General features: G+C 37.2%; 1 protein-coding gene across 6 annotated transcripts in view; it reads left to right on the top strand.

Annotated features, from left to right (window-relative positions):
- SYT1 (synaptotagmin 1) overlaps positions 1–25,954 on the top strand; it is a 330,932-nt gene that overhangs the window by 182,526 nt on the left and 122,452 nt on the right. The window lies entirely within an intron of this gene.

Below are 25,954 nucleotides of genomic sequence, written 5' to 3' on the forward strand. Positions count from 1 at the left end.
TTATACTCATTTTCCTCCATTTCACATTACTCTCTGGAGCACTGACTATAGAAAAAAGCACCATCACACCCTTGAGTTTCTAGCTAACTGGCTGCATATTAGTGTCTCATTTAAACATTGAACCCATGCTTACCTCCAGTTAAGAAGAAGCTGTGTTGTGCTGCTGGGCATTATAGAAAACTGAACTATCAGAGATGCTTGAAATGTGAGGGAGAGGAAATATGCTTGTGAGGAAAATGCATCCGGCAGCATTTTAAGATATGTCTGTTTGACAGTGCTGCTGATTTTGCTTATTTGTTTTTATCTTCTGACTTTATTATCAGTATAATGATTTTGTTTTATACTGGCATTTAGAGAGCTACAGATGGCAGCATATTTACTTTTTTTTTTTCCCCCCAGAGATACTGGAATGGGAAATTTGGGAATAAGCTTTTCCATAATACTGTGTATGAGCCTGAAGAAGTCCTTTAATTTTTATGTCTTTCAGTTTCCCACACACAAACCTGAGTTAATATTTCCCTGCTACCAGACATGCTGTTCTTCCCCTACAGCAAGAGAATACTTGGAATAGTTAGGTAAAGGAACTCCAAACATTTATATTTAGAGGGTTGGAATGGGATAATCCTGCTAATGTAGAGTTTTAAGAAAAGGGAACATTTGATATTTGTTCATAACTTATTCATTGCATTTAGATGCAATGCCAGTTTGAAAAAAAGTCTAGCTTGGTTTGGCTCAGCATTTAGGTCGATATATCAGAATATGTAATAACAAGGCCAAATTTAGCTGAGCCTTTGAGTGTAGTTGGACTACATCAAGTACTGATGCAGTCACTTCTTGACTTGCTTGTTTGCATATAAACATTTCACTATATGAGTTCACCTGCCATAAATATCAATAATCAGAGTTGGCAAGTAAGATAAGGAATAGAGCTGTTCTTCTGAAATAATACTATTCTTGCCAAAAAATGCAAAACATAATATGCAAATTCATTGTGAACTAAAAATGTATTCCTCAGAAAAATCCTTAGATTTATTGTTGGAAGTTTGCCTTAGTTTTGGTACACAACCAAAATAAATACCTGAAATTTCAAGAGGAATCACTCACTGCAACTGAGAAATTCTGTAAGTTGTAGCCTTTAAAATACAAGTGTGAGAGCCCATTAAATCCATGTGAGAAAATCAAATATCAAAAAAAAAAAAAAAAAGGGCAAGAAATATGCTTGAAAATATTTTCAGTGTCCTACAACACAGTGGAAGGCAGTTATGTCATCTACCCTTTTATCCTTCCTCATGCCCTGCAAAAACCCAACTCTTCCCACAAAATGCCCATTTTTTTTCAGTTCTGCAGCTAGTATCTGCCAGTTGAAAACAGTCAGTGGGGATGTAGGCACTGGTTTGCGAAGGCTGAGGGCCAGTATAGGGATTTCCAGATGGCAAAGTCACCCCAGCCCCAGCAGAGTGCCCAGGACATTTTACAGGGCTGTGGCAAATGCACTGACAGGTCTTTCGGATTCTCACACATTCCTGGTGCATATTCTAATCACTGGCGGTGGAAACCAGGAGTGAAAATATTTCAAATTTTACAAAAAAAAAGCTTTGAAGTTTGTCAAATTTATCCTGTTATGGAAGGGGAAAAAATCAGCTTGAATTATTTTTACGTAAGGGGAGAATTGCTTCCTGCTCAGCACTAGGCACTTTCAGACTATGGTCTCAAACACGTACAAACACACTTTCATGGTGTTTAACTGCAGGGTTTGGCTTGGAATCACTTCAGAAGAATATTTGAGCATTCCCATTGGATATTTGAATAATACAGGATTAAGATTTTGTATATAGTGTATATACATGTGTGTATTTTTACAGCCTAAGTTTTATCGTAAGAATTACTGAAATACATCCTTTTAAAGAACTGCTAAGATGTAAAAATATCTGCAGAATAGAAATAATGCTGATGAATTTATATGACACGTAACATTCTCCTCTCTTCATTAGTAGAAGGAGCTGGGAGGAGTCTAGTGGAGCAGAGGAGTTGAAAGAGCATTAGAGCTGTGTCAGCTGTCTTTCCCCTCATGGCTTTGAACAGTTCTTTGAACAGTTTCTATCCTTAGAGCCACCCCCCTGTAATCCTGAGCAATACCTACAGCAGGATTTTCTGTCTGAACAGAAACGCCTGAGCTACCCTACCTATTTCTTATACTGTTGTCTGAAAATGTGTACCTGCTGTTGAATCTGCTCCTTATTGTCTAATTATATTGTCCAGTGAAACAACTAAAATATGGCAGGAGTAATTAACAAAAGAAAACAAAATCTTTTTTTTTTTTTTTCCCCTCAGCCTGCTGGGAGCATACACAGAGCCACAGGCTGTAGCTGACCCACTTCTTGATAAATCACACAGCGTAACTAACACTGAGGCAGCTAATGCCATCTACTGACTAAAATAACACAATCGCTGAGGCAGTCAGCCTCAAAAGGAGCTTGCAGAGCTGGGAGCATTAAAGATGATCAGAACATTATGTATACCTCTTTGATTAGATATAAGCTTAGATGTTAAACCAGGTTCTTGAGAAATCAGGATTCATTTGTCATAAGTTTGTTCTGCAGCAAGAAAGCTAAAATAATCTGGTGTTAGGAAAGCCTTTCAATAACCTGATTTTCAAAGTTGCTGGGTACCTCCTTCTCTTCCATTGTCTTCAGAGAGGTTTGTATCTTCTCAGACTCTGAAAATCCATGGTGATGCTGGTATGCTAAAGATACTTTATATGCTGAATGGCATTTGAAACAGTAAAAGAATTGCCCTTCTCATCTCCATTCATTGTTGCAGTGAGTTATACCCAAGTGAGTTAAAAATGATTGTTTTCATCTCAGAGGTGAAACTCAGTTTTTTTATTTTTGTTCTCAATATGAATTCATGATCAGTGTATGTTGCTGCTTTACGATACCTGCAAATAACCACTTAACTTAAAATTTCTTTTCCTGTGTTTATAGTGATAAATACATGGCTTCGATGCAATATGAAGAGAAATTTGCATTTGGAATAAGTGCCACATTTCCTGCTAAAAATTATTCACTAAGAAAAGTGGATTACATATAAGATACCAGCATTCTCCAGGTTAATAACAGAGAACATTCCCTCTAATAATGAATAACCATTTTGCACAGTAAAGCAAATCAGTGTGCTCTTTTGAGACAATTAAATTATAAATCAAAGTCTCATTAAAGCAGACAATGTACTTCAGTATGTTCTCAAGTGGGGTGTTGTCACTTTTACTGGGTCACTTCTGTGTGTGCTAAAATTTCTGAGGCAAAATCCTTCTGATCCTGTGGAACTTGATAGCTTCATAGAAAGAGATGGTGCCTTTCACCCAAAAAAATCCTGACTGGATTAAAGTACTGAATCACTATTTACTGTCCTTATTCTCTATCTTATTCTTTTTCTTTTTCTTTTTTTTTTTATTTTGTTCATCAAATATCCAAGGTTCACATCTGGAATAGCAACAACTTTGCGGCAAATCTGTACATTTCCTCATATTCCAAAATGGAGCTGCAGTCTTTATTCATGGCGTCTGAACTGCTGCTTCACTCTGTAGCCTTAATACAAAGGCAGGTTAAAATTTTAAGGAACTTGCCACAATTTATACACTTTTGTCATCTTTTTAGATGAAAAGGATATTTAGTCATTTTGAGGAAAAAAGGAAAAGGAATACTGTGAAGGAGGTGTCATAATGTATTAGGATATGGACTCAAACAGAATCAAATATTAATGTTAATGTTGTTCAGGTCATTTTCTACAGCTTCTTTAATTAAAAGAATAAGCTCAATTAATAGAATTCATTCACAAGTTCCACTTTCATATAATTTTACCTTTTTGGGCCAGATTAATTTTCATTCCACTATATGAAATCCGCATGACATTCTACCAAGTAGTCTTCATTCCTGACTTGAAGTAGCGTTTCCCAGACCACCTGCTGCATCAGACAAGATAATTCTTAGTTTGACCAAAGTCCCTCCATGGTCTAATTATTTACTCTGTTAAATTTATTCTAATATCTGTCATAAAAAATGTAAGTAAAAAGTCCTTATATAATATTTAACATTTTAGAAGATGTCTTCCACTACTTCTGTGTGGATTTTTTCCCTTAAGTCTGTTATATAGTAGATATTTAAAGACTCATATAATCTCCTTACAATTCTCAATTTTACTACAGATTTTTTTTTATCTGGTTTGTTTTTATTGCACAGTCACTATGGATGAGAGCAAGTCCAAAAGACATGTAAATTTTTGTTAAAACATTTTGTACTCACTGTTTAGGATTTTTTTCACCCCTTGAGATCTAACTACTTTTAAAATTTAAATTACATGTTCTGGACAGTACACCTCAGCATAGGCATGTTGATTAGTGGAATAATAGCAATTGTAAAACTTTATTCATAGCTTTCAATCGGCTTTGTTTTGTTTTGTTTTCAAAATGCCATGGATTGTACTGTTTCAGAGGTGTTTACAAAATAGTCATTCAGTCTTGAGTTTCTCTTTCTATGCGCAACCTCTTTTGTTGATCTTGGATTAAGATCAACACCTGTGAATAAGTAAGGATAAGTAGGCTTTGCATAAGGCTGGCTCCAATTACAATGTGATTGCAATGTGTCTAGAATATGCTACTTAACTGAGAAATAAAATTTTTGTATAATTATTAAATTATTTAAATGCTCATATAATTTACTATTATGTTATATTTATGGCAGCTCCAAAATTCTGTATTTGTAGTCTTTAGGATGAGATTTCTTGTTTTCAGTTACGTACCATGGACCCAAAGAACATTTCTGTAGATTTTACTGCTCATTTCCTACCTTTTATGTTTGGACCTTTTCTTTTAGAGATTGAGGATGCATTTATTTTGAGATTTGACAAGGAAATATATCTCTCCACATACATAAATCTTAATGTTATATATTTTTACCAAGATACTCTACTTTATTGAAGTTTTCCTAATCAAAATCATTTGTGATACAAATGTACAATATTCTTACTGCTCTTTTGTGAAGGTAAAGTGTCATCTAATTTTTTCTATGGTTAACATGAAGTTTTGACTTTCTGGCACAGGTGAGATTTTTTTTCCACATTCATTTACTTAAAACCAATAGAATGGAGATAGGGGTAGGGGTTTATTAATTGAATTGCTTATATTGTTGTTTTCTTTGTTTTGGAAATTAATTTGGATTCCCTAGTGGAATTATTTATATTCAGAACATTTTCTGGTCCTCACAGAGGACATATAGGAGAAAATACAGAAGGTCATTGCAGCATTGTATGTGGTAGACAGCTCACTTTTGTTTGCCATATCTAGGAATTTTCAGACAGCTCCATTACACACTGTGCAGAATGTACAAGCATGGGTGCTTCATTTGCTGGTATAAACTGGGGTGCTGGTTTCTGAAAAAATGCTTAACATTGTGTGATAATGGCCAGCTGTGAAGGATGAATGAAGATTATGTTAAGAGAATTCATAAAGAAGTTGTCTTTATAAATACAACATGAAAGCCTGTTTAAAACTGGCTCATAAAATTTGATGGCTTTAAATGAACCTTTGTGCCAAACAAGCCAATCTTCTTGGTTTCTAGAGGCATGGATTAGAGCAGGATTATTTAGTGGCTAGGGGGCACAGAGTAGAAGTGAGTCCCCAGTGATCATGCCAGCTAATGGGCAGAATACAGCAAAAATTCCCCAGTCACTGTGACAGAGCAGAAGCCTTGAATGGGGATGGAAAAGCTACCCATCCCTCTGAGCTGTCCCGCTTGCTCTGCTTCTCCTGCTTGCAAGATGGTGCCTGGATGGTGCTTTCTGGCAAAAAGTAAAAATAAATGTTTCTCTTTCTCCTCCTTTCACTATTTAAATATGTAATATTTAAATATGTAAGCCAGCAGATTCACTAATGTTGTGCAATAGTGTGTGAAGCAGAGTGATGCAGAGTCCCCAGGCAGGTGCAAAGGAGAGCCACTTCATTGCAAAAACCAGGCCTTTTAAGCAGTTATCCCATTATCAGCTACATAGTTTTAAATCATAACATAATTCAACCAAGCACCATACACCACAGTATGAACACACAATGGTTATATAACTTGTTTTTCTTCCTCTTAATTCAGCTGTGTCACTTTCCCAGAGTCCTTTTCTGCTTGGCTGGAGTAACAGGCCTGAGACATGATTTTACAAGGCCTTCCTTCTGTAAGGTTTTACCTATCTGCAACACAACAGGAGGGATCAAAACAAGACTTCTCACTGGTTCAACTGAAGGATCTCTAGAATGTGTTCTAAGCATGATTATTAAAATACCAAGACCACATGAAAGAACCTCAGCATTTTTATTTATTCATTCCTTGCAATTTTTACTTTATTTCTTGTGACTTTTCATAGGACTTGTGACTCATTCTTTTGTTGCATTTTCCCATCTTCCATATTTTAACTTTTCTACTTTGAATGTTCTCTCACTTTGTTCTCCTCTTGCTTTCCTGTCTCTCTCCTGAATTGCACTCAACAATCACACCTCTCTGTCTGCCACCTTCTTCCATTTACTACCTCTAGCACTTTTTAAGTTCTTTATCCTATGGTTTTATCCCTTGATACTTAGCCCTCTCAGGATTTCCTTCTCTTTCCCGTCACAGGCATTTCTAGATTAGCATTTTCCGTGCAGATTGGTCTGCCTCCCATTATCAGTAGTACTGAATTCTCTCTGCAGTAGGAGGAATGGAAGTGGGCAGATGCTAATTCTGTCCTGAGATTGCATCACCTGTAAAGAGGAGAAGGAAACTTGCATCTGAAATCAGCCTAGATTTTTTTATCTAAAAATTGTATATATATTTGCTCATTCATAGGACCTTGCTCATCTGACACAGACTGAATTCTTTTAACATGGAAACAGTGAAGTAAACTTCCACAACTCTATGGATCAGTCATTCTCAAGAACAGAAGTTTTCAGAAGCTTTGTTCTTTCCTCTGTGCTTGTTTTTCAATATAATTTGGAGAGCGCTTTTAAGGTTATCCGCACATTCCAATAAGATGCTCCAGAAAATGTGTTCTTCACTTTTAGACTATACTGGTAACAGTTTCCAGTCTGTAACACTGGTGCATGACCCTATTTTTTTGCCATTGTCACTAGGCTGCCCATAATTATATTGATATACTTGAAGATTGTATGTAAAAGACTAAAATGCTGCATCATAATTTGCTACTATGTTTTCCCTTCCATTTACATTTCTTAAAATGCTTTGGAATTTAGTCACAGTGCCTTCATACATATGCATGACCTGCCTCTGCAAAAGACAGAACTCCTTATTTTTAGAACTTATGAAAAATGCATCCAAACTTCAAAGATGAATTAGAAATCAAGATTTCTGATAAGATATTTTGGGAATCAAATCATATGAGACCTCTAGAATGTAGACAATAAAAACGCTACTATTAATGTGTCTTTAGAGAGAGAAATTACCTTGCATAAATCTTGAGGAGTCTTCTTAACTTATGGGAGATGGGAAATACAAAAAATAAGCTAAAATGACAGTTTTGATGCCCACAATTTGTAGCTTGTGATAGTTTTAATATGATTGCATATTGGTTTTTCCTTGCCACATCACTAAAGAGGTGAAGTGTCCTGAAATAATGTGTTCTATATATCAGGATGCACTAAAACACAAACCAAAAGAAAATCTGATGTGCTGTCATGATTTTTTAAGTTCTGTCAGCATTATGTGTTGACATAAATAAATTTTAGCATTGAAGTGCTTTATTAATACATATATAATAAATGTGACAATATTATACCCTCTGCTGGAAATTCTTGCTCTATTAGCAGGTGAAAATCCGCTAGGAGTTTTGGTAAAGTTGTACATTTTTTATTAACTCTCAACTCTCACAGATGTACAAATCTAAAGTCTTTACAAATTAATGACTTTCATTAGAAATTTAAAATGTTAGTTAAATACCACAGGCCATTGCTAATCTGTTCTTACTAAATTTTGCAGTATTTTGTATTACAAATATTTTGTCTGACTTCTCAAAAAACCCCAAACGAACTGCAGTTTCTATTGTGAAACCTGTTTTATGTTTATATGTTTATGACTGAAATAATGGCCTACTTAGAGCTATTAGAATAAAGCCAAAAAATTACTGAGTAGAAATTATTCCTAATTTTGAATCATAAGCATCTTGATATGAACAAGTAGAAATGTCAGCATTTTGTACTCAAAGGCAGAATTTGCAAGCAGTTTAGTCTTATTCTCCTGGTACCTTTAAGTGTTACATGTTACTTTACTGTTTTCAAGGGAAAAAGTTGAGGTTGTTAAATTTGTGAGGATTGTAAGATCTTTGAACTATGTCCAATGCTTACAGCTTGTGGAATTAATTTTCACCAGTTTGCTCTTTCAGTGATTATGTAGCATGTCACAGATAGTGTCTCTTCTGTGCTAGGAAACTGAACACACCAAAAAAACCACTGCTGTGCAGTTTACAAGCTGTACAACGTTACAAAGATGTCAGAAAAGATTCTGCTTCCCTTTTTTTCACCACAGATGGGTTTTCTTGGTTAAAAACTTCTTCTCTGCATTGGACAGTTACTGTTTGCCTGCCCAGAACTCTGTTCAGTTACAAAATCTGAATTTTAACTGAAGTATGCATTTGATTTTTATGATTCTCATAGCTGCTCCCAAAACAAGGAAGGTGATTACTTCACACAATAAGAATCTCGTTTTTAACTACTTATATTATCTTTAAACAGCAGAGAATTTCAATCAGGTCTACCAAGAGCATAACAAATTTACTACAATCTGCATTGTAAGATGTACTCATAAAATACTGTCTTCAGGCATTGAAAACAAGGACTTGTGATTGAGTGGCTAATGTGTGAAGAGATTATTTTCAAACATTACCTCTTCCTTCTTCCTCTGATTTATATCCCTGTCGTACTCAATAAAAATTAACCAAATTAAACAAACAAAAAATTCCACACCAGGCAATAAAAATTGAAAATTTCATTTGAAGGAAGGGATAATAGGCAGAAACAGACAAGAAACTGTGACTAGCCTTGAATATACCAGGCACTAGATGGTGACACTTAAAATTACTTCAGAGCAGCATGCAGTGCATTACTGTAGGGTGGAACAAGCAGTTATTCTGACATCAGGAGTGAACTGGGTTGTTTAACTTCTCGGCTTCATTACAGCCATTTTAGTATAATTAAATGAAGATGAGTTGGATGACTATTACTTTCCCATGTTTACAGGGCCTAACCATGATTCATGGTTTATGTATAAAGAATGCAATAGAAATGTAGTAGATCTTGGAATATGGCCAAGTACTGTTTATACAGAATTATAGAGATTTACTATACTAGATTAAATCTATATTCCATCTAGTATAATATAGGTTAGTCCCCATCCACTGTAGTATATATTGGCTGGCAGTATTTAGAATCAAATGCTTCAAACAGGCATGCAAGAAATCCTTACCAGCTTCTTGTGTAGTAATCTGTCATGGGAGGTTACTTCCAGTCCTTTACTGCTGACAGTTTTAGAAGTGGACAAAGAAATGAGACCTTGAGAATGAGAATGAAGTTGTGAAAGTGGCTTCAAAGAGGGTGGGAGAAGACTGTTTAGGTCACATTACAGTTCTCTTCCCAAAGGTCCCATCCAGTACATTCTGTTTCCACAAAATACTTTCTTTAAAATACTTCTTTCTCGTGTCCCAGCATAGAGAGGTTCTTTTGTATTCCTAGAACATAATCTAAGAAACTTTTTGGAATATAAACCTGAAAGAGTTTACAGAGATCTGTAGTAACAGAAGTTAAAAATCATCCCTGATTCCCTTTCTTAAGATCCAGTTTACTTTTTCAGTACAAACTTCCATTAGAAGTGGTGGGCTCGAAGTGTAGTCAATTAAGTTTTGTACAGCATCATTAGTCTGCAAAACACAATTAGATGAACAGACTTGCTAAAAACAGCCCATTGTCTTCTCTGCTATTGTAATGTCTTTTCTTACACAAATCTTTTTACAGTCTTGTGTTCTAACAAGAGCCATTTAAAATTAAAATTTCCATCGCTCCTAAGCAGTTGCGACTTAGGAAAAGAGACCTGAGAATAATTGGTCATTATTCACTGCAACTATGCTAAAATCATGCATTTATTTGCTTCTGCTGAAGTGCTGAGCGTTGATGTTGTACTCTGCAAACAGAGCCCCTTCCTTAGCCCATTTAGATAGACACAGAGTATATCAGGATCTATATATGCATTCAAGCAGGTATTCTTCCTGCACCATAAATACCATCCTTTGTTGGTTTTTCATGTTGTTTGTTGTTGTTCTAAAAGTAAAGTCTCTGCATCAAGGACTGTCTGACAAGTGTGGCTGAGCAGCCTGACTGCTCTGTAGCTGCTGATCCATTCGCACCACGGCTGTAGGAAGCACAAGTGCTGAAGAGGAGGTGCAGTTGCTGGTGCAGTTGCACTGTCTTCTGAAATTGGGTAATATAGGCTGGCAAAAACTGTTTCTATCAGAATAACGACATAGCTTAGAGGTTGTGCTGACATGTCTGCTCTGCAGAGATCTGCTGACATAACTATGGCCTCAGTTAGATAAGCGAAATTGAATAAATAGAACAGAGGCAGGAAGGGAGAAGTGATGAGAGGAAGGGGAGTGAAAAGTAAGAAAGAGTTTTGCTGCATAGCAAGAGAATTATGAAGGTGTAGGAGGAGATTTTTCAGAGACATGAATAGCTAAATCTATTAAGATTGCATGGTTACTGCAGGGATAGAGATACAGATAGAGTGGAAGAATATAGAGAACAGAAAAATTTCTAGAGAAGGGATCTAAAGAGATAAAGTTGGTTAATGAAGCGGAGAAATATGATTCTTAGGATAGCATGAGTCACACACCAGAATGAAGAAGAGGAGAGTGAAAAACTGCCATGAGCAAGGGGAAGAGGCTAAAATCACCAAATAAGTAGAAGAAAAACCCAATGTTAATGCAGGTTGTGCTGGGATATCAGGTGATAAAAAGTGAGTATAACCTCTCCTGCATGTAGATGCTCCTTCAATGCACCAGTGTGCTAGTTCTGATATCCAGACTGATGGCCTAACATGTCACTGAGGCTCCACATGTTTAAAGGTTTAAAGGCAGCCCTAAAATCCTTTTAGGCTAGTCAGTATATTTCAGCAATTCACAACCTTTATGATTGATCAGATTCTCATTTCACAGCAGGTGTCACTTGCCAGTTTTGTTCCAGGATGGTTTGTCACAGGGAGTTTGAGTAGGCTTCGACAAAAAGAAGCAAAGTTCAAATTTGTCTGCTAGAAATAATTACATAGAGAAGGAATAAATGTACCTAACTGTCACGCTTGTAATCTCTGCTGTAAATGCTAGGCAGTAGTTGCCTTTCGTAAGCAGAATATAGATACTTAACACTGCAGTATCCATTTATTGTGTGTCTTACAAGTGGTTTTGTAACAAGGCAAAGACTAGATTCAGAATCTACTACTGTTAATACTAAAATGAACTAGTAAATGGCTGTACTGTAAATCTAAAAGTTCTTGATTTGAGCATTGCAAAGGACCCAGTAAAATATATAATGAGCATATAACTATAAGTTCTTGTTATGCTAGATAAAAAGGTAGAAATACAAAGGCTTCAAGAGTGTCTTTTGAGAGTTTCAGATGATAACTTCAGTGTTCTCCTGGCACAGCTGCAGGTAAGTTCCCTCTGAAGTGAGCTCTGACCAGAGGACTTTGTGCTATAGGACAGTTCTCAGCTGCACTGTCTCACCTTGTAGATCCCCACTTTTAATTGAGTTCCCCCTATTAGCAGGAAAAGCTGCTGTGTTGAGCTGTTCCCATGTCACAGTCAATGTGTATTTCTTGAAGTGTTGTGCCATCAGTTTGCTTGGTGTAGCTGCACTAAGGGGCTACTTCACCTCCCTGAGCTTGATTCCTTAAACTGTCCCCTGCTGATGATAAACTCATGGGTCTGGAATGTGGGATAGGCAGACATCTAGTGAAGCAATCACTGGGCTTTAGTCAGGAAATCTGCAAACAGAAAGAGTAAGAAATGTAAGAGTGAGGGAAGTAAAGAATACTGCTGAGTTCCAACCTAACTAGAAAAGTGTCTTTACAAAATTTTGACTACTTTCACTTTGTGTGCAGGAAAAGGCATCCCAGTGCTTCAGCTCTCCTGAGCCTTTGCATCTTTTTCTACTAAAGGTAAAGCCTTCAGTTTGTTCCCATTAATAGCATCCACTGGCAGACAAAACCTGGCTGATATTGCAGTTCTTTGCTCTTTAGCATTTCTTCTACAAGAGCCAACAGTGTTTCAGGGAGACAGCACTCTCCACTTGGGAGAGAGCCACCTGCCACTATATTTTCTTCTCTCCCAGTGGTGTATTTTGGCAATAGATTTCTTTTGCAGCTGTGACTACAGTTTACATTTGGAGAGTATTGGTTTAGAAAGAGAAGGCATTTAACAGAGATAACAATTATTGTTTTCAAATTGTTGAAAAGGTGATGAAAATTCTAGATTCAGCTTATGCCTGTGGATGAAAAACAAATATCACTCCTTGCCATAAATGCTGCTTCTCTCTTATTGTGACAGCTGATAATGGCTGAAACACAGTTGCTGCATTAGCAGGGATCTCAATAGCAAGGGGCTTTTGGTGGGAACTTCTCAACTTGCCTCCAGGCTTGTTAAATTCTTCAACGAAAAGTGGACTGCATGTGTGTGCAGCATGGAAGCTGTACTTGTTCCTAAGTTCTGAGAAGATGCCTTGGCTTTCATTTATTTAGGTGTTCTGTGAAGGTAAAGCTGTTTGGTTTTTTGTAAAGGGCAGAAGACAAAAAATATGTTATTTAATGTGTGGTAAAACAATTAGATAACAAACTTTTCCATTTACAAACTTGTCTTTATTTTCTAGGTTTAAATAATTTTAAATTATTCTATTTGTTTTTGGCAGCAAAAATACGAACAGAATGAACTTCAGAACTATGTTGAACTAAGCTTTTTATCTCTTTTTTTTTTTGCTAGCAGTCGCTAATAAATAAACAAGAATTGCTGGCTTATAATTAGAGGTTTAGTAGTTGCTGCTTAGTTTTAAATGACCTTGAAAGGGTATTCTGCTTTTCATCTTTCTTTTCTCTTTGCTAATGTACATTCCAGCAGGGCTAATTCGCTTTTTTTTTTTTTTCTCCAAGGGCTTTGTTGAATTGAATGCAAAACTTTGACTTTTGTCTCTTCCTATTTATGATAATCTTCTTCTTGTCACATACTTAACACTTTACCGCATCCACTTTCATTCCATTGTGGATGTCCCTTGTGCTCTAAGTCCAATTTTCTGCTTTTACCTCACAGTGCTTAAACTATCCGTTCTATTCTGCTCTGTTTTCATTGAGAACCAGCCCTTAGCAGCTAGATAACAGCCTGTTACTGAAGATTTCTTCTTTTCACACACTATAATACATCTTTTCTCTTCCAAAGAGATTTCTGGAGCTCATCAAATGCCCCTGCTACAGAACAATGCATCCGTGTGCTTTCTCTCAAATAGCTTTTCTCTTCACAGAACTTTGAAATGCTGACTTATTTATTACTTTCTTCTAAAGAAAAAGCAAACAATTTCATCAGTCATGTTGAATTCTTCTGTTCTCATTTTTTATAAGGTAGGTATAATCTATGGAAAGCTCTTAGCTGCAAGTTTTTTAGAGGAAGCCAAAGTTGTCTTTAATAATTAGTTCTGCATTCATTATAGAGGACCAGGCTCTTGCAAGTAGTGCTGGCATTATCATTTGAGTCCAGTCCTGTGTTTACATGCTTTTATGAAGAAGAAATGCCCATGTCACAAAGCAGAAACACATGTACTGAAAGGAGCTTAAAGGTCATGCTTGCCTCCCCACATCCTGCTTCTGTTTGGCTCAGTACCCTCGTCCTTTTCCAGAGCAATTCACTTTGATTTAGAGATTGCAGAGGGCAAAAAATAACCGGCTACCAGAAGATCTAAATGAAGTTAAAATTATCACTTTTTTATCCTGGCTGCTCCTCTTGAGCAGTAAAAGGTATGAACCTCTTGCTGTATGTCATCCTCCTTGTAGGCCAAGTTCACCAGCTGAACAATGGGTAGCACAGACCTCAGAAGATGTGTACCCTTAGTGCTGAAACTCTCCCCAGCTTCAAGTCTGCTCTGTCACACCCAGAAGGCCACAGATCACATAGTAGTAGAAGTTACATTTTTCAGCTAAGTTACATAAAGATGCGTAGTTTTACACTAGCTATGATGACCTTAAAAAAAGTGGGAACTGAACACATAACTAATTGTCTTCACTCTGTGACAACAGACAATTCTACTTTCCTATGCAAATATGATCAGTAAGTTTTTTTTGTTTTCTGTTTTAAATGGATTATGGTTATAGAAGGGGTGTTGACTAATAAATGGTGATAATTCCATACCTGAAAATAAAGGTTTACAGTAAACAAAATAGGGGAGAAAAAAAAGGAACACAAAATAACACAAGTTGAAGCTTTCAATTAAACAACCTGACCATCAAGAAAATAAAAACTGAAACATAACAGATTGTTTTTTAAATTGCATCAGTAAGTCTTTACAAAGTAGAACTCTTTACTTATTCAGAACTTCTTTCTTTCTGTGTGAATGTTAACTGTATAGCACTTAGTGTACACTCAGCCCTTCTGATGTCTCAGTTGGACAATTAACTCAATCAGCTAAATCTACAGGAAAACTTAGGATGTGTGACAACATGCTCCAAGGTGTTTAGCTATTAGCCACTTTAATGCAAGTAGTAATATCTACTGGGCTGTGTTAAAGATAACATTCCTGTAACCATCCTGTAACCAGTGAGCTGTTCAGAGTGTTCCAAGTGTAATTACCTGTAGGTTAAGTAAAATTTGCTCAACTTTCCATCCACAAACTTGAAAAACTGAATTATCCTACTTAAACACTTTTGATGAACAACACTTTCCCTTGAACATGTACTGAATCAGTGGTTTAAAACAAAGAGCACTGTACTGGGTCAGAACAAAGTGCCCAGAACAAAATTGGGAAGTAGCAATAAATTGAGCAGTAGCAATAAATCAGCCTTGCCTATTAAGTAGGATTTCTAGCTCCCTCAGGTTGTTTTGGCAATAACACTAACCTTAGTTGCCCTCCTGCAGGAGTAAGTGGCTAATGAGGCAGAATGATCTATCAATCACTGTCTCTCTCAGAATGCTGCTGCAGACTGTTGTCCAGATCTAGGGTAGATCCATCCCTCAGTCTAAAAGGGCGTGATACTCTGGGATGTGCCATCCTGAAAGAGGCATGCAGAAGGGCTGCTTTCAGAATGCAGCCCAGGCATATCAGTTGGCCTCAGTCCGCCAAGTTTCTTTCAAACCTGTGCAGAACCTCCAGGCATATTCATGACGCACAAGGGCCACACTGTCAGGCAGAGACACTCGACTGCTTCTGTCATCCTGTTTTGAAAGCAGAGCAAATTGAGGTAGTGGGTTAGATTAGAGAATTCCTGATGCTATGCTATCCCATGCTCCTTCTATCCTCGGACTGTGTCACAGCTTCAGAGTAAGCTTCTTGTACCATATCCGGAGGATGTGAGTACCTCAAAATGGGTTGCTCAGCAGCCAGCATGCTGAGTGAGAAGCTGTCTAGTCAGCAGGGTGTGCTAAAAACAGAAGTGACTCATAAATCTTGCTTCTCCTCTGAACTGCCTCCAGCACCTTCTTAGAGGTGATGCCAGAAGACAGGCATGCAAGTCCTTTTTTGCAAAAGCTGAACAGTGATGACTCTTCCCTTGGAGGTAGCAACACTGGGTATGCAAAACCCAAGTGATGGGAACTCACTCATTGAAGATAACATTAGGCTTAGTCTGTCATCTGTCCAGGGAGATCCAAGGCTTTGTCATACAGCCTTTCTCTAGTCTACAGAAGAGAAGGGAATATGACCACACCAAGCATTTCCATGTGCAAAAAACCCTAAAAGTTTTAAACCTGTGAAAATCCCTAAATTACCATTTATCCTTAACTTCATTTCAACTGCAACAACAAAACCAAATCGTTCTCTTTTTTATTTTGTTTTGTTAGTTCCTCATCTTTATTCTGGAGTTTTGTTCTGTAGTATTACTCATGTGTGAGCTGGATACAACATTCTTGTGGTTGGGATCCTTGCTAAACTGATTATCTGAAGAAATAATTGCAGAACAAGCAATAGTTGTACTAACAGCAGAAATCAGTGCTTATACTAATACTTTATAAACTGCCTCATTTTAAAGTTATCAGTTATTAAAAAAAATTCAGATATGCATAAAGGCATCTTTTTAAAAGACCTCTTTCCAAAACACTGTAGGGAATGCATGGTTATTAGTCTCAAATTAGGATCTTTTCCTTTCTTTCTTTCAGTAGAAAAATGTTTCAAGTTGGAAATTAAATGTCATGTAATTGATTGGTAATTTTCCCTCCTGCTGTGTGCAGAAGGCTATTGGATGATGGCATGGCATTCTCAACGGGAGGAAAAAGTGTCAGTCATTATGGGACATAATAATTAGTTTCAATTTTCCCCATTTTACTTCCATGTGCTGATAAGATTGTCTTAAAAATCTGTGTAGAGTAATTAACCATAAATATCAAGTAACTTTTTTTAGAGAATATTTTAACTTAAAAACCAAATCTAAGTGCAGATGCCACCTGTGTCGTCCCCATGTTCTTCTTTCCTGCACTGGTAAAATTCAAGAAACATTAATTTTCATGTAGCTGCAATTAAGAGAACCTGTCACAGTCAGTCAGCTTCTTTCATGGTTTTGAATCATTGTTCATGATTTCAGTACTTCAGTGATGTGGCGAAGAAAACAATGAAAAATCTTCATGACAGCATCATAACTTATGAAAATTGTGTATTTTCCCCCATATGTTCACAAGAAAAGTCTTGGACTCAAATTGTCATTGTTTGCTTTCTTGCAGTAATAGTAGCGTATCATTAATGCTCACCTGAGAGGAGTATACCTATGATATGTATTTAGAGAAAGATGTATTTGTGCTCACATGGGTGTTTTACACGTGTCTGATTGAGATGTGTGTGATGACATACTGAGATTTTTTTAAAACTAGAATGTATTTACCTGAAAAGTCTGAATCTTGATCATACAGAATTTGCAAAACTTTGATCTACAAAATTCACTCACGTGGTATTTTTCCCACTAGTACACTAGGGTGATGCATCTAAAGCTTTAATGCCAAATACCAACTATTTACATTTTTCTAAATGCCATAAACATGATTTTATCATCGGATCTGAAAAACTAACTGAGCTGTTGCCTTTTCCCACCTACCACCAAGTGATGTAGCCCAAATTTCATGAGCTTACTGTGTGATCTGAAGTAACTTCTCAAAGGTCTTTGAAGTTCAGTTTGAAATGGCATTCATGATGCAGATGAGGAATACAATCTTGCTGCGTTCTCCTTGCTTTTTTAACTTTATAATACTGTGGATGTAATGGTGAAAAAACACTTGATGATGAAGTTAAATGTGGTACTCATTAAATGCAGCATATATGACTGAACATATGTAGAGAGCAGATCCTTCTCAGGAAAAAGGTGTCATTTTTATATAGTCACTTGTCAGAGTCACATTCTGAGGTACCAATTACTTCACAACCTAAGTCCAAGGCTGAACTGATGTGAGAGATAGCCTTGAACTGCACATTTCAGCTCCCCATGTTTGGTTCCTTAGTGCATGTACCTAATTAATTTTGCTAGCCCCATGATTACTGACTGCAGAAATTGGGGCATATAAGAAATACTAATAAAAAAGAAAATTCAAAGGGCAAATAGTGAATTTAAGGCTGTGTCAAAGCAAGAATAGTAATAACATTTCTCTGTATTATTTTACAATTTCTGTTATGTTGTTCCTTGTGAATTTTACTATGTCATAGTTAAACTCTAGGGCACCTCACTAGTTTATAGGCTTTATTGGAGCTGTTGATTGGACAAGAGCCAAATATGGGAATATAAATTGATTTTGTGCAATGTACACAACAAAAAATGTATTGATGTAAAGGGCTTCATTATTTGTAAGATTACTCTAAAATTATTTTGGAACAGCAAGAACACTCTGTGGACTGAATTAGAATTTCATGCTTAAATTCAGTTGAACACTAATTTTTATATAAATTCTTTTGTCTTACACTGCTGTATAAAGGAAGTCTGGAAGTAAATACCAGGGGAGCAGAAACACAGATTGCAGCTTCAGGAAATGAGATGCAAGTGTGAAAGATGACAGAATGATCATGTGGGAGGAAATTACTGTAGTTTCTTTCTTTCTATCTTTCCCTTATTTCTATTAATAACTAGCTATTATCAAGGAGCTCAGACATTTTAAAGCAGCAATTGTTGTAGTAAATGAAGAAAGAAGGTTTAAATTATACATATTGTGAAGCTTTGACAGGTAACCTCACTCCTGCTGAAACATGACAATAACATCAACATCCAGAGACACAGGGCTCTCTCTATCCTCGTTACCTCTAAATATCAAAGGAAACACATGACCAAGAAATATCATATACTTAGAGGAAAATAAAAGTTTCAGGACATGGTCAGGCATTTATGTAGTGAATCTGTGTAAGGGACCCACCACTCTTGACTTTGCAATGTGACCTAGAGATGTTTCTCTGTAACTGCTGTGAATTCTCTGGCTCCCATGTGCTCTTCTGCATTGCGGGAGGAGAAGTTTGAAGTGCAGTCAAAAAATTACTGCTTTTAGCTGGAAAGAAAATAGTGTCAACTTCACTGCTCTCAGTTAAATTAATTGCGGTCTTAACAGTTTAAGGAGTGAGTCTGAAAATGCCATATTGCATAGCTTGGTACTCCGAAATATAGTGATTAGCTTTTCATAGATTGCATATCAAACTTTGGTGCTTCCTGAAAATTCAAGAAAAAGTTTCTCTTCCACAGACTTTAGTGTAAGATATTTCAGAGCCTTACACTTCAAACAATTCTGCCATTTTTAATAGATGGGTGCGCAGGAAGCTGAAAGAGAAGCTTGCAGTTTTTGCTAGGAATGAAGAATTTGTCTTTCTCCAGTGTTCAGGTTGTCCATATCCTTCCCAAAAATTTGCAGGTGATTTGCTGTCCCTGGACAAACTGTTTTCTGTGGCATTATATGGTTAGCTTTGAAACCTGCTTAGAAATGAAATGCTCCATTATAATGATTCCAATGAAATAAAATGGTTTTATTGTAACAGAGAACTGTGAACTATTCTGTGCTTATTCATATTTTCTAGATGTATCAGACATACTCAAAAAGTGAATAAGGCTAAGAAGAGTACACAGATACTTGGCTATTATTTTGATACAACTCATATTCAAATAATAGGTTTGCAGTGTGAAAGTTAGGCTGGAAATCTGAGAATATTTCACTTTCTCATGAGAATTAATTTATATTTGGCCATCAATTTATTGTCTTTCAGATGTTTTTCTAAAAATATTTGTTCCTATTTTAAGTGAATTCTGGAGACTAATATGGAGCTCATGTCTAATAAGGGGAAGATTTGTTTTCTGGTCCAGGAATGTGCTGTACATAACTGTCAGCCTCAAAACTTGAAGTTTTTGCTAAGTGTCAAAAATATTTCTGCCAAGCTGTCCTTCTCTTTGCTGCTTTGGAGTTGCAGCACTTCTGCCTAACTTGATATGTGACTGCTGTTCTTCTCCCACACTTGCTTAAACTTTGGCTCAGATGTCTCCCCCTCCATGTATTGGGGTCCTCATCACTCCTGGCTCACCATCTCACAGTTCTGTTTGTCTGCCCCACTGTGCTCCTCCAGCCTGCTCCAGGACAAGTGATACTCCTTTGGCAGGACATGCAGGCATGGGCATTTCTAAAACTGAGCTATAACAGGCCACAGGCTTTGGGAAAAGATTTTGGTACTTTATCTTGTTTATTCAGCTCATTCAGCCAGCTGATACTGCTGTGGTGTTAGTAGCAAGCATTGGAAAGCAGTGTTAAAGAGCTGATGTATGGATGGTGTCTGGGAAGTGTCAGTTCATGTTTCATAAACAGCAGCAGGAGAAGTGTCTCTTTTCCACTGACAGAGGTGCAGGGATCATTCTGGGGCAGGTGGGGATGTTGCTGGACATTTCTTGTGCCTCGGTAGAAGCACAAAGAGGATACCTGAATTCTGACGCCTGGGTTCTTCATCAGAACTTTTTTTCCCCCATGAACTGTTGGCCTTTCATGTATCTTCTCTAAAGCAGTACTAAATCTGGATTGCATTGTAAACCTTTGTGGTAGTCATGAAAAGGCTGTTTTGATACATCTTTGCCATGACCTTCCATTCTTCCATAAGATAAAAATGTACTTAAAGTCTCATCTTTATAAAAGGCCAAGAAAGTCTCTTTTCTGAGCTTGTCTTTTAAAATAACTGTCCTTTACTGAAGTTACGAAGATAACCTATTTCATTAGTAGGAAGATGAATGAGTAAAAAATGTATTATTAACATCCCAGAATGCTTAAATCTAAGAACAGAGCCTTTATTGTAGGTACCTTTAAACATTCTGTTAATGATCCCATCTTCTGATGAATTAATTTCATTAAAAACACTGTAATGGAATGAGGTATATTTTCAGTGTGATGCAAGCCTTTCTCTGTCAATAATGCATTCTTTCCCTGGGTATACTGGCACTAAAAGCTAATAGTTGCTTTCTCTTTCAGTGCTCAGGTGCTATAAACAAAAATGATCGAGGGACACAATTGTGAGATTTTTCTTCTTTCTTGGAGAAGTTTTGTTATTACATTACATCCATTACATTGGATGTGACTGCTGAGCTGAACATGTTTTTTATGCTGAAAAGATAAGCTTTCCAGGAAATACCATTTAACAGTATAGATCCCAATTTACATCTGGAGTATGGTCAATAGCTCTACTACAGTTGCAGCATTAAACATTGAAAGAATGATGACAATTACTTCTGAAAACTTAAACTACTCATAGCAACACTATAGTTGTATGTTTTTAATAATTTCACTAATTTTAATTTTTAGTATGGCAAAAAAAAAGGAGAGGCACTTTAAAAAAAGTAAAAGGACACTTTCCAGAAAGTTTCTCATTGGGAGGAAATTATTTGGTCAGCATGGGATGCCTGACCTGTTTACTGTCTCACTGCACACAGCTTGGATTTAGCAGATAAGAGAGAAATGAGCAAATATAAATTGTCTGAAATCCACCGTGTAGGAGGAATGTTGCTGATTTTACACCTATAAGATTATGTATTTAGCAGCTGCTGTGGTACACCTACTGTAATTTAACCACATAGAAACACACCAATTAACTTTCCTGCCCTTTGGCATTTTATTACTTTTATTTTTTTGTAAGGCTATCATAATTCTCCCCATGATTTTCCAGAAGGTGATACATTGTTCTTGAGTTTTGCTCATTCCAGAAAATCCCCCTTCTGTGTGAATCAATGTGGACATCCCACAGAGTTCTCATTAATTTTCTGACTATTCAGTTTATTTTTTAAAAAAGTTCAAAATTTCCCATGAGATTAGTCTTCCCAAGTTGTCCGCATCTTACTTTGCATATGCCAGAATGTTTGCATATGCCAGAATGTTTGCCCTGTGAGCACATTCTTTCAACTCTGATTTCCAGAATCTATTCAATGCTCTGTTCAATTCATCCATGTCTGAAGTTATACGCCTCTTTACTCTTCTCCTAAGAGACATTGCTGCTTTACAATTTTCTTAAGAGGTGCTTTCCAATGGCAGTCTCTCCATCAGGATCCATACCAGCACATACTAAGGCAGTCAGCCAGTACTTTGTACCTCCATAACAAAATCCCTTGCTTCTTACAAATCTTCAGCGTGTATGTGTGTATTTCTCAAAAGCTTCATTTTCAGAGAAAATGATATTGAAATTATGTAGAAATTTAAGCTGATAATTCATGTCTGTCAGAGTTATTCTTGCATAGGGAACAGTAAAGCTCGAAATGCCTGGTCTTCTCAAGGGTTCAACTGGATTTTCAGTCAACACATACCTACTTCTGAATAGAGACAAGCGTTACTTTGAAGTATTCCATGTGTTTGTCCATTCTGTCATTTTCCATGTCTTATAATGACTATATGGCACTACTGGGCAATGAATGGGCAGAAGAATTGACCTGGACAGGAAATAAAATCTGTGCTACATTTTATAGAAGCACAGAAGTTAAATTGTCATTTTCTCCTCAATTAAAAATGTACTCTTATTTATGACTGGATGTTGCACATGAAACATACAGTGTTTCATACGTAGCACTTTAAACATTGCAGTGAACCTGGAACTGAAAATCATAGTTGCGTGGAATGACATTTCATTTTTTAACTTACAAGAATTTTTTGCTTGTAACTACCATTTCATAAATGGCAGATAATCTGCTAATGATTCGTAGATCTTTACCTTCAGTGATGCACTGCAGCATTCAAGTAACCCCCTTTTTTAAAAAAAGCCAGTTTAAATCTAATTATTCTGTTTTCTGCAGTCTCTAATACTGCCGTGGTGTTTATACCATTATTGTGGAAAATGCAGCATTACAATTACAAAAGCTGTCAGATGTTATAAGCAAGTGGGCACGTGCTCTTTGCAGAAAGCTTCTTCTGAGTCAAGATTCTTTTTCAGCCCCTTCACACCTTTTTGAAATATTAGGACTGTGTCATTGACATGCAAAGGTCAAAAGTTCTGTGGCAAGTCTCAAACCATTTGTGTGTGCCTCATTAGACGCAGTGACCTCTAACTGCACTAGGAATCTACTGAGGATTGTTCCTGGACATCACAGGAATAGTCTGTTTTGTTGATTTTTCCTCCTTTTAAGTAAATCAAAGTGTAATGCCTCAAATTTGTTCTTCGAATATATTTTCAAAATACAGTTCAAAAACTAGAAGCAAATAAATTACATTTGCCTTAATTTTTAATTAGCTGAAAGTCGTCACTGCAAATTGTGTCTTCCATTGCTAAATAAAATAGTCAACTGCCAGGCCTGAAATAATTAAGCAATATATTCTAATTAAGCAATTTAATTTTGATTTAATTATGAAATACAGCTTTCCTTCTGACTTAACTGACATTCATTGACAAAATGCTATAACATAAAATAGCACTAGTGTTTACAGCTTATGACTCTGCATGTTTTGCTTCATACTGTTTGGCATTCATCAGAGCATATGGAAAAAGTCTCATAGTCTGGAAAAACTGGCATTTTATTTGTTACCGAAATTATATACTACTTTTTTTGTTGTTGTTTTGTGAGGCAGTTGGGGAAATACAAATATCTTGGACTTGAGCCAAATTTATGAATATTAACTGGAATCTTTCTATTGACATTGGTCTGCTTTTGATAGCAAACTGCTCCCATGTTGTTGCAGGGAAATAGTTAAGACCACATGCTTATGAAATATTTATGGAGATGTATTGTATATATATTCTGTGTCAACATCAACATGATTTTATATTAGGCTGGGGATTTGAGAGCAAGGACAGAAGTGATAGGGTAGGCAGGGAGTACCACTTCATTCACTGCTGCATCAATAAAATTGCTACAAAATATTTACCAAATTGAGCAATACCAGCCCCCTATTTTGTTAAAATGTTTTTCATCGTACAGCAGTATTGGAGAATGGCTTTTGTATTCCAGCCTACACTTGTGTGCAAACCCCTGTTTAATGATAGGAATGGTGAGGATGATTTCAAGAAGTTCATTCTGCCTGCAGTCAGGCCTGTACCTGCAGGTCTTCACGACTGCAGACTCGTAGAACTGAAGTTGAAGGACGAAAAGCCAATTCTCCTCTTGATTTAGTGATTTGAGCACTCTCAGCAACATCCATGAAAACAATCATGTAAGATGAGAAAGGTCATGATTGATCGTATTGCATGCAGTCAGGTGCTCTTATGCCCCTTCAATTTTGATGTGTGGTGTTTTTATTCCTATGTTGATGTTTAAATTTCTCAGGAAAAGCTCAAAGGCCAAATGTCTTTTGAGGCTGAGAGCAATTGTACACTCAGAGCAATAATGAATGTTTGTTATTTTTCAAAGCCTTTCTCCTTCTGTTTTCTGAAATTATTCAGATCAGTGATATTTATGATGCGGCAGAAAAATCAGAGCAATGTTTTCAAAACCTGAGTAAACATTTCAGCTAGCCTTTCTGTGTTGCAGGAATTTCTATCAAAGCTTCTCATCATCATCCCATTAGCCCAAAATTCTTTGCTGTGTGTCTGTGGTAGGCTGACCCTGGTGGGTGCCAGGTTCCCACCAAAGCTGCTCTATCCCTCCTCTCCTCAGCTGGACAGTGGAGGGAAATACAACCAAAGGCTCCTAGATCAAGATAAGAACAGGGAGACATCAGTCACCCATTGCTGTCACAGTCAAGCCAGACTTGAATTAAGGAAATCGGCTTCATTTATTACCAATCAAAGCAAAGTAGGACATTGAGAAATGACACTAAATGTGAAACTACTTCCCTTCCCCCTCCCTTCTTTCAGGGCTTAACTTCACTCTGGATTTCCTCAGCAGTGCAGGGGAATGGTGGTTGCAGTCAGTCTATCACACATTGTCTCTGCCCTCCCTCCTCCTCAGGGAGGAATCCTCACACACTTTCTCTGCTCCATTGTGGGATCGCTTTCACTGGAGACAGTCCTCCACAAACTTACTCTAATCTGAGTCCTTCTCATGGGGTATAGCTCTTCCCAAACTGCTCCAGCATGGTCCCTCTCTCAGGGTGCAGTCCTTCAGGAGCACACTGCTCCAGAGTGGCTCCTCCATGGGGTCACCAGTCCTGCCAGCAAATCTGCTCAGTACGGGCTCTTCTCTCCATGGGGCCACAGCTCCTGCTAGGACTCTGCTCCAGCACAGGTTTCCCACAGGGTCACAGCCCCCTTCAGGCCTCCACCTGCTCCAGTGTGGGGTCCTCCACAGGCTGCAGTTGGATCTCTGTTCCTCCATGGACCTCCATGGACTGCAGGGTCACATCCTGCCTTACCATGGGCTGCACCACGGGCTGCAGGGAAATCTCTGCTCCAGTGCCTGGAGCACCTCCTGCCCCTCCTTCTGCCCTGCCCGCAGTGCCAGCACTGCTGCTCCTTTCACATATTCTCACTCCTCTTTCCCAGTAGCTGTTGTCCAGCACTATCTTCCCTTCTTGAATCAGTTATCCCAGAGGTGCTGCCACCATTGCTGATGGCTCGACCTTGGTCAGCAGTGAGTCCATCCAGGGGCTGTCTGGAATTGGCTCCGTGGGACATGAGGGAGGCTTTTGGCAGCTTCCCACTGATGCCAGCCAGTAACCACCCCACTACTAACACCTGGCCATGCACACCCAATACAGTAATATACACTCAAATAAAGGTTTTCCAAAATGCCCATTAAGCAACATGAAATTTAAAATATGCTGATGTGGGATTATGCTTGTGTCAGCCTCATGGATATTTCAAAATGGCTGCATTTAGACTCCCTATAGATGTTGTATTTTCATGAATACAGTAAGATATCTGAATAATTTAAGAGAATGTTGTCAGTAGCAAGTGTTACACAAAACAACTGGAAGGAAAATTGTCTTCACTTAGTGAAGATAAAAATGCATGCAAATCAATTTTTATTTAATACACAGTTTTAAATAGGAAACAATAGGTTATTACTTTGACAGGAGATCACAAAGTGTTTTTATTATGTCCTTATCACGTTATTTATTTCATATATAGAAATTGTCCATGATCCACACCTCTGTAATTCTCACAGAACAATAATTATGTAAATACATTGAATTTTTGTACATAGGGAGCATTTATTACCAATTTGCTTGTACTTTCAAACTGAAAAAGGTAATGTAAATCTGTATGAGATTTTTTCAGGAATTTTGAGGTTTCAAATTTAGCACTTCCAAAATGCAAACCATTGGAAAAGTGCTCTAAGCAATAAAA

This window comes from Motacilla alba, chromosome 1A (assembly GCF_015832195.1).
Source record: "Motacilla alba alba isolate MOTALB_02 chromosome 1A, Motacilla_alba_V1.0_pri, whole genome shotgun sequence".
In the NCBI taxonomy this organism is placed as follows: domain Eukaryota; kingdom Metazoa; phylum Chordata; class Aves; order Passeriformes; family Motacillidae; genus Motacilla; species Motacilla alba.